Source organism: Centruroides vittatus, unplaced genomic scaffold (genome assembly GCF_030686945.1).
Source record: "Centruroides vittatus isolate TY-2023 unplaced genomic scaffold, ASM3068694v2 scaffold_907, whole genome shotgun sequence".
Taxonomy (NCBI): Eukaryota; Metazoa; Arthropoda; class Arachnida; order Scorpiones; family Buthidae; genus Centruroides; species Centruroides vittatus.
In genome coordinates, this window is record NW_027122720.1 from 135620 (window position 1) to 146153 (window position 10534).

General features: G+C 30.8%; 1 long non-coding RNA gene across 1 annotated transcript; it reads right to left on the reverse strand.

Annotated features, from left to right (window-relative positions):
• Positions 1 to 1615: 1615 nt before the first annotated feature.
• Positions 1616 to 2125, reverse strand: LOC136990346 (uncharacterized). Its single transcript, XR_010883044.1, has 3 exons — positions 2053 to 2125; positions 1845 to 1934; positions 1616 to 1719 (listed from the first exon to the last, which is right to left on the reverse strand). It is a non-coding gene; the product is annotated as an uncharacterized lncRNA (long non-coding RNA).
• Between the last annotated feature and the right edge of the window lie 8409 nt (positions 2126 to 10534).

Consider the following 10534-nt stretch of genomic DNA (forward strand, 5'->3'; position numbering starts at 1 on the left):
CAATTGATTTTCTATTTCAAAGTGCAATACATATTTTCATAAAATCCTACAGTATTTAAAACGCGTTATATTTAATTATTATAGTGTTACGTTAATTTTAATAATACATTTAGTTATACATAACGCTAATTGGGTGACTACACAAATAAAGATTTAAAATATGTTTCAGTTAATCAATAACAAAAGCAATTTAACAAGTCAACTTTATCTAACTCAACTAACAAATAATGAAAACCTATTATATTACATGCATTTTCCTCATTTATGTAAAATTACAATAATCGAAAAGTATAATCAGAAAAATCATGATAAAACTGGAATTATTTGTATAATATATAACAATATACTAGTTGTTTCACTCGAAAGTACACTTCAAAATTATAACGTGTATTTGTCAATTTAGTAAATGCCAGCGATGTCTGACGCTTGACTCAACTTTGTTGTTCTCCAATAACACGATTATCGTTCTAATGTTGTGGCTCGTTAGATGACAAACTGATCATAATATCTCTCACTTAATGCAAAAAGTATGCACTTAATGTATTCGAATCAATTAACAATGTTTCATAAGCTTTAAACATATCGAACGAATCGAAGAGATGGGAGTTTTATTGATTTATTAGTCATTTAAAATAATCAAAATATCCAAAAACTAATAACAATGCCATCAGTTGGTACTAAGATTCAACAAACCATAGCGTATACAAGAAGATATATGTCCGGATGCAAAAACATCTGGACATATATCTTCATGTATATTATATTTGCATCCACATTTTGCCTACTTAGCTAGACTTTGTAGCACAACTTCTCAAAGTGAGCTTTAACTTTGTGTCGCTAAATGTTTATTTCAGTCATAGTGACTTAACCTAATCCTTGTGAATATCAATAAAATCTGAACGTTGCTAACGAAATATCGGTAATGTCGATAAATCCAGAACAATACGAGTTGAGAAAGGAGAATAAATTAAGTCATAACGTAAAACACTAAGTTACTACGTCACTTAAAATATTTTCCGTAAAAACTATATTATATTAAACGTAACGGGTAGCGTTAGCCTTTTATCAGAATCTGAAATCATCGTACAACAATCGTGTAACGACCATCATAACAATGAATATAAGCTCTATGGATGCTTATGAATTCACAAAACTTTCTTTATAGGTGTTGGAATTCACAACTATTCACAGAGTCAGAAATATTTATAAACTTATAATTTAAAAATTGTAACAAAGACGAAATATAAAAATTCCCTTCCGATTCCTTCTCAAACTGTATGAAATTTCAACTCATTACTCACTTATTAGTAAAACCCGAATACTATCTTAAAAAAGGGTGAAATTATTAAAATTCAAAGTACTTCCTGTTAAAAGCAATCTAAATTGAAATAAAATTAGTTCAAACGACGGAATTTTTGGATGAAGATAAATTAATATAGGTAAAAATACAGGTAATAATATTAATAAAATACATATCAATACAAACAAATTAGGTAAAAATGAATTTATGTAATAGAATTTAAGAGAATGTAATAGAAATACTTGAAACTAAATTATTAATAAATTAAGAATTTCGTGACAATGACTCATTGTTTGCAATAAACACGGTGAAAACGGTTGACTTCATATGGAAAATTGCTTTAACATTTTGTCGCAAGCATCCACCCCACTTTTAATACTCATTAAGCTGGAAAAATAAGACTGCGTTGTCTGCAAGATCTGAAAATATCACGACAAGTCATTAATTTGGTTTTATAAATTTCAAATGCCTAAATATGAATAATTCAACTGGCAGTTATATTAGAACAATTTAATTAGATTCAAATTAACGTATCCAGTCTTACCTTGGGTATACTTTTACGAGTTATTGTAAATATCCCACCTACAGTGATTCCGGGAGGACATTTTCCTAGTCTTTTCCTATAGGAAATAATCTGTAATTGACAAACGAAATCAATTATGGAATTATTATTTCTCATATACACGAGAAAATGTAATAACTTCCATGTTAAAGTGTTCCTATGATTATAACTGAGAGTAATTGATGATTACCTTTAATTGATCATGGAGATTTTTCTGCTGGAAAAAAAGAAGTTCGAGTTGAAAGCAAAATCGATGCATCTGAAAATAGAAATAATCTCTTTGTTTATTTTGTAATAATCAAAACCAACAACAACATCAAAAATAATAAAATTATAGCGAATACGATTTTGTTTGTGAAGTAAGTTAAATCGGTTTCAATAGTTTTCTTCTCATGATTCAAGCTTTATATAAAGTCAATACTTACATATATTTAATACAACTAACATGACACAAATGCGTAATTATATTTTAAAAATATCGTAAAACAGCAGTTTTCGTGTTGCAGAGAACTTTCATTTGCTCCAGTTTAAATGAAAATGACCTATTACTTAGGTTAGGATCTTAGGGTGCGACTATGCAGACGCGAACGAGCGAATTTTCCGAGCGAGCGACAATATGTGGCGAGAAGAGGCGAGAAGCGATAAATATATTAGTATTGCAACGAATAGTATATTTGGCTCCAGGCCGAATACCGAATAGTAACCGAATATTCGTTGCATCACTAATAAAAATGTATAGTTTTCTTTTGCAGGATGTTTCCTTTCTAATTCGATTATTGCAACAACAGCGCATGTGGTTTAATGTACAGCAGACACTTCCTCCTAAAGCTATTTGTCCTTAAATTTTTAATTTGACTAACTGCAACAAAATTATTACCATTGATATAAAAAACAAATTCTTTAATTTTTGGGCCTATATATTAAAGATACAACACCCCTAAACATCTCTCGATGGGTTTGATCTTAGACTATTAAATATCTTTATACGTATCGTATTTAATTGCGGTCACTCGGTGTTTCAAATAACTTTATTCAATAATTATAATTGCCTTACAGTCCTTATTTTTAACGTTATTTATAATTGTATACATGGATATTTCTCACTATTAGGACTTTACACTTATAGTAATACTGCTGATGAGGGGCATGAAGACCCGACACACATGTGATATGTGTACAGAAAAAATTACAACAGGTGATATGATAAAGAATATTTGTTTTTTCTGAACTAATTCTCATTCTTGTGTCAAATCTAAATACCAGTGTAAAGTCCTAATAATGAGTAATATCAATGTATACATTTGTAAAGAACTTTATTTAGTTTGCTATTGAAGGTTTTTTCTGTTTTAGTGTAATGTTTTTCACAAATTTTTTTTTTTTTTACTTTTGCATTTTCTATTTGACTTTGACTGATATTTATACATCGAAATTTTCTTTGGTGTATAAACAATATATTAGAAAGTTATTTTAATATTCAGTAAATGGGTCTTTTTTCGAGTGTATAGTACTAGATTTGACCAGAATGTATCGGCGGAATAACGGGACAAAAAGGCATATCCCCGATACTAATTAATAGAAATTCCTAGAAATCTCTGCCCGGATTACACCCCTTACTACAAAATCAGAAAAGTCGAGAATTTGTCTTAACCGCGGTATCTATCCGGTGGAAATAAAATAAATTGTATTGACTTACATTAACCTAATTGATAACAGATTGGAAATTATAAACAAAATAATTTTTTCCAAAGAAAATAAAACTTACGGTTTTTGGTATTATTGATGTTAGAACAGTTGAAAAAATAAAAACGATGTTGCTATAAATGCCTGAATATATGAATGCATATTTTACGATTTTCAAACCTTCGCCGTAAATGCCAATATACAAAGATGTTACGGTTACAATCAACAGATAGGAATAATAAACTGCTAATATTGGATTAATCATTTCGTCCAAGTCGAGAAGAATGTCACAATATTGCGCATGTTTTTGAATTACAAACCGAAAATCTATTGGTTCGCCATTTTCTGTGGCATCTTCCATGTTCTCACACAACCAGGACATATTTCCGTGTAGTGTGATGCCCATGTCTAATACGTAGAGCAGAAGTATAAATAAAAATCCTAGACCGTAATACATTTCGCACTGCGTTAAAATTAAATGAAATAGAAGTTTATATACATTTTCCTCATTTACAATAGAGCCAAACATTGTCGTGGTAACAATAAATACAATCAAATAGCAGATTATGAACGAAAAAATGGTAAATTTACTTAACTTGCAATGAATGAAAACGGAATGTTCTTTGCAATTATCCAAGTAAATTTTGCACTTATTTAGAAATAAATTTAAATACATTGTGGTATTTTTACTGTGCATAATTTCAAACACTATATAAACGAACGACGTAAAACAGAAGATTAAGATGCAATAAAGAACAAAATCAGCACCAAAGAGACGGTCAATGCCTCCAGTGAATCTATATCGTTCTTCTCCTTTTAACAAGGCAAACAAAAAAATATTGATATTAGAATAAATGAATAAAGTTTTTACGAAACATTGATATACTTTATATAGAAAGTCAGCCTTTTCGTCTTTCAGAGGTAAATAAACTCCAAATATCAAAAGAATATTTCTATTTCCTGTTAATCGACAGAAGAAGCAGTAACAGTCAGGAAGATGATTCACTGGATTACGAATCATTATCGAAAAACTTCTGTTTTCAAAACATCTGCAGTAAAAGAATATCGTTTGAAATTAAATTGTGAAAAACGAATATGAACGAAAAAACGAGAATTGAGCTGAAATCAATGGCCAATTAACTGGTTTATATAAATCTAAAGTTTGAGCAGAAAGTGACGTGACTCACTATCGTGAAATGTAAAATTTAATTGAAAACATTATCGAAAAGTTCCAAATAATTATTGCAATAATCGAACATTTAAAGTTAAAATTATCAGAAAAGCAGAATTTTATATATTTCTGTCTTACTTCTGTTCTGCTGATTTATCGACAGAATTTTTTTTCTTCTATATATAAATTTTATGTATACAATATGTAATATATATTAAATACTTCCTTATTTTATTTCGAATTAGTTTGTTATTTTTAATCAACGTCACTAAATGTTTTATTTATCTTCCATTTAGAATGATTTCTGCATAAGTAAGCAGAGTCTTGGACGCATTGCTCACACTGGATTTGAAAAACTCTGCAATAGAAAAGCGCTAGTTGAATTATTGTAAACTTTGTTTCAATTTGTTTTTCACAATTTAAACGATGGATAGTAGACATTTGCGAAAACGTTGCAATAAAGCCGTTCACAACTTACTAAATTTTGAAAAAACAACTTTCTAAGTAACAGATAAATTGCAAAAATTTTAATCAAACACTTCAAATAATTTTGCAACGTTGCACTATTTTTAGCCAATTTCTCTGAGAAGGAAAGCACAGTTTGTCAATGTAAGGTAGAACATATATTGAAATGGTGAAGGAAGCAACGATGAACCGGCGAGCGGAAGGATTAAACAGTTTCTGCACAAACAGACTGGCAAACACATAATAATGAGTTTTAAATCTAGTAGTACCTACTTATAGAGAGCCATGAAGTTGCTGTACGCCTAGTCAAGTAATGGAACCCTGTACGTATTCGATTAAATTCATAAAGTTCTCAGTAAAATACCAACTCGAACTTGAATGCCGGTTGCTTGGATTCTTCATTTTCTGGAAAATTTGAATATATTATTAAGTACCGTAAACAATGTTTCTAGTACCGTTAACAATAGGCTAGTATATTTATCCGAAATAATAGAATTTCCTAATGCAATGTAATAACTGTCATAATTCCAGTAAACTATTTTCATTCGATACATAGGAATATGTATATTCTACTGCATTGCAAATATGAAATGGAAATATACTCATACCAGTATGTTGAATATTTGTATGAATGGTATTCGATTCACGTAGTTATATAAAACGCAATTTCCGTTGTTTAATGAAGAACACCAAATTGCACGCAATTGTGATCCGTAAAATAATAAGAGTGTTAGTTTTACTATTTCCAGGTATATGTCGATAACACTTATCTATTGGGATAAAAATATTTCAAATCTTTAAAAATTACTGTTACAATGGGAAAATTTCTGTCTTGTTAGCAAATTCGTATTTTGCTACGTAATAGAGCATCGTAAAAACAAGAAAGATCACTCTTCACTGTGTAGCAATCATTTATAACAGCAAAGAAAAATTCATCTATCAGAATAAACTTTATATTTTGCATTTTTTTATATACAAATTTTTAAATTTAATCATGGCATTTCTTCGTTATTCTATAATTGCAAAAATACAAACAATAATAGAATAATTTTCTCTGCTTTATTGCTTTACAAATGAGATATATGCTTACTGCTCTTCAAGCATTAGTTAACTGAAATTTATGAAAATAGAAAACCTGTAGATTCCCACTGTCGTCCGTCTGTCCGCCTGTCCTTGGTTAATTTCAAGAGACCAGTTAGAATTATAAAAGCCGAGACTAAACATGGAAATCTCAAGGTCAGCACGCGCCGATTAACTGAATACAAACTTTCGTTGCAAACTAAAGTTCACTTTATTTCAGTTCAAATCTTTCCATTGAGAGCGGTTAATAAAAGATTGTCACGACTCTATTCTTAAATGAAAAATGTAATGTACAGAGGCAAGACGCTACAGTGCTGATTTGAAGTGGATAGCGTATATTTTAAACTAAAAATGTGATTAAAAAATGCACCCTTAAATTATGACGATCTCACAATAAATAATTGCTCGATAATAATTGATGCTTGCAGCACAATTGAAAACTATAAACTTTATAGATACAGGAAAGTGTTTTACCCGAATTATGACAGTAACTACATTACGTTAAGAACATTCCTCATTCAGACAATAGTTTGAAAAGAATGCCTGTCTTCAATAAATCATTGTATAATAATATTTAATATATGTAAATATTCGAATTATTTCTGAAAATACGGAATCCAATGCATTCCAGGTCGAATTGGTATTTTACTGAGACCTTTATGAATTTAATCGAACTTGTGCTGTGATCTGATTATTTGAAAATGCAGTTTACGATTTAACTAAGGCCGCGACTCCACTAGCCGTAAAATGGCCGTAAAACCCCTCACCGTAAAAGCTTTTAATCACGTGACCATGATATTTTACGCTTGAGCATGTCGTAAAACCAACGTAAAAGCGAGTTGAACACTGTTCAACTCGCTTTTACGTTGGTTTTACGACATGCTCAAGCGTAAAATATCATGGTCACGTGATTAAAAGCTTTTACGGTGAGGGGTTTTACGGCCCTTTTACGGCTAGTGGAGTCGCGACCTAAGACATATTTTAGAAAATATCATGTTGTAGTATAATACATTAGAATGTAAAATATCCGAAACATTGTGAAACACAAATCAACTCGTGTTTTGTAATCGAAATCTTCGTAGAAAATAATTTAGAAATTTAAGAAAGATATTTCTAATTTCGAAATATCTTTATTAAGTTTCGAAATGTTTCTTTTGATATTTGCCGTAATAAAGACAAATATTAAAATCCGTGTCATAATTGTTAAACCATTTCCTCGTATAACAAAATATGTCTTCAGCTGTACACTCACGGAAACGAGGAGCAAAACGACGAAAATAAACAATAGCGATGTAAAAGTAGAGCCAAGCGAAGAGTTTAGATTCCCATCATTTCACTACTTCTATTATAGTAGATATGTTACGGACAAAGTGATTAATCGGGCATTATTCATAATGACCAAAAAGGGCGCGCAGTGTGATAGATATTGATTCATTTGTCAAATTGACCGGTCATTACGAATATTGCTACCACCTAGTCGGGCAAAGTGATGATAATACGTTGAAAAGTGATCACTTTTTCTGCTATTAACTCGTTTAATCGGTTGTTCGTGTCACTTAATGATTCTTCCATGATCGTTACTTTTGTCAAAGAAAAAAGATTAACTACTGGTCACATAAATTTAAAATTCGGTACTAAATGCAATACGCATGCGCAACTGAGATGTAAGTTCTGATTGGCTAGCGTATGTCGGATGATCACTCCTCAACGTATTATTATCCCTTTGCCCGACTAGGTGGTAGCGGTATTCATAATGACCGGTCAATTTGATAAATTTTTGAAATTTATTACAATGCCCGATTTTGTTGATCATTATTCATAATGCCCGTATTAATCACTTTGTCCATAACAGATACACGGAGACAAAAATGGGTGAGGAAGACTTTGAAAGTAGTGTGGTGGTGGAAACGTCTTTGAGATCAAAAAGATTCCTAAGAACACAACCCCTCTGTATTAGATAAGCAGTAAGACGATGTAGCTTGTAAAGTAAGCCCAACGAATCTGGAGGAAGACAGAGAGATTTAGTCTTCTGCTTGGCTAGACGGGCAGATCTGAAAAGAGTAATACTGACTCCACTATGGATAGTCAGACTTATGACTCACTCACTGACTTTCCTTTAAAAATGTAATAATCATGCGTTAAAGTTACACTTTGCTTTTAAAATAAGTCATCAGTTTTCATACACACATCTTCGTATTCATAATGTATACTTGTATATGTCTGTAAATAAAGAAATCAAACCGGAAATTCGACGTTGTTTGCTGCCGTTCCGACAAACAACAAAGCATGGAAGACGAGAGACTCACACACCATTAAGGACTCACTCAAATATTGATTAACATCAATCTCTGAGTTCTCAATAGTGTGTTATAAGCTGTGTTATATACAGTAGTGTGTTAAAAAGAGCTAATTATAGTGCTCGGATATTTAATGAATTACAGTGGGTCAAGAAGCATAATATTAATTCAAAGTTACATGAATTACTTTTTATAAAGGTATTATATTTTATAACGTTTACTTAAAACTAATGAATGATAATGTATCTAAATCGGGATTTTATTCAGATAATTCGTTCGCTAATATGATAAAATTCTCTACAATTTAATTTGATTAGCCTATATTTTGGTTTAGTTCTAAATTTTTCATGATATACTTATGAAATGGGTGTATATCTCCCGGAGGGTGTACTTAAAGGCAACTAAAACGTCTAATTAATTAATTAGGAGACAATGAGTTTACAAACTCGGTAAATGTCTGGAGTCGAATTATGGAATATATATTCTGTTAGCTGCTCCCGTTCAACAAGTGAATCCGTTCTCACAAGCTTACCATACAAGAGAAGTCTGAATAAAAAAGAGGCGGAAGAAAAAACAATGATTTCTCATAGGCTTCGGTCTACAGCAAAGAAATTGAATTTAAAATCGCACGAAATATGTTGAAACTGAACAGGAAGATGAAAATGGTCAAGATGATGTTATATATAAAATATAGTGTCTCGGTTTTTCAAATTATGTGAAAAAAAATGTACCAAAATTCAGTTCGTAAAGTACAAAGAAGTATGTTTGAAAGTGTAACTCCGAACCAATATATTTTATTGTGCTGAATGTACTGCTAAAACGGCACAGAGAAAAGATTTTAACATAAATATTAGTGTTTACAATAGTCATTTACTCACTCGGTGGTTCATATTATGATCAATATATCTACGACCGATTCGTATATTTTAAAAACGACATTTTCATTCAGAAAATATTTGTAACAAACAATTTATACTATTTTTATTGTTAATAAAGGTATGCTTATTAATACGACGAAAAGTTTGATTTCGTAACTTAATTATTCGCCCCACAGATTAGACCAACAATGAGATAGAGGAAAGAAGCAAAAGGAACAGAAAAGAAAGAGAAGAAAAGAAATGAGATAAGAAGAGAAGAGAATGAAAGAAAAGAGAGAAGACATGAGAGAAGGAAAAGAGAGAAGACAAAAAACGGAGAGGAGTGAGAGAGAGTATTTCTTTCAACCTTTAAATATTTAAATAGTGAGAAGGCTAGATGTGATTTAGGAAGCTGCAACTGCTCTAGTGAAACTCCATATCAGCGCGCGACCGGATATGTCGATCGTCACCCCCTCAACTTCCGGTCGACCATGTAATGTATCAATCAAGCTTAAATGTTAAGTAATCCTATAATTTTAATTTTCGCTTATTAGGAACCGAAATTGAAAAATGAAACAGCTGATAAAGTATCATTTTATAAATTAAAAAATTAATTTGTGGTAAAGGTAAAGTTGTTTATTCATAACATTATATAAAAGCATAGCTTTACTGTTTAACAGTACGGAATGTCTTTACACGATAGCGCCAGAGACAAAAGAAGAAATTCGATTGGATATATATTTTTTTCTTTATACAAGAATGTTGTTTAAAGGTTATACAATATAAAATATAACATATGTTTTTACACGTTAGAATAATGTTGGCATGACAACTAATAAACATTCTTAGCGCAAGTCCGAAAAAAAAATCTATCGCGCTTATCGTGCGACAGATCGCTTCGTACTTTAACCATAATTTTTGTTAATTGTACAAAAAGTAGTAAGTATAATCTCATTATAACTTTAAAATATATTTTATAAAGTTTTTATCTTTATATTTTTCATTTAAAGAGATTCATAAGCAAATTTATAAATTGTAGATTTGTGTGAGATGCTGCTCTTCCACATCTTTATCTCGTTGCATCTTTTATGCGCTGTGAGTCGTGGGAAAAGTGCAACCAGA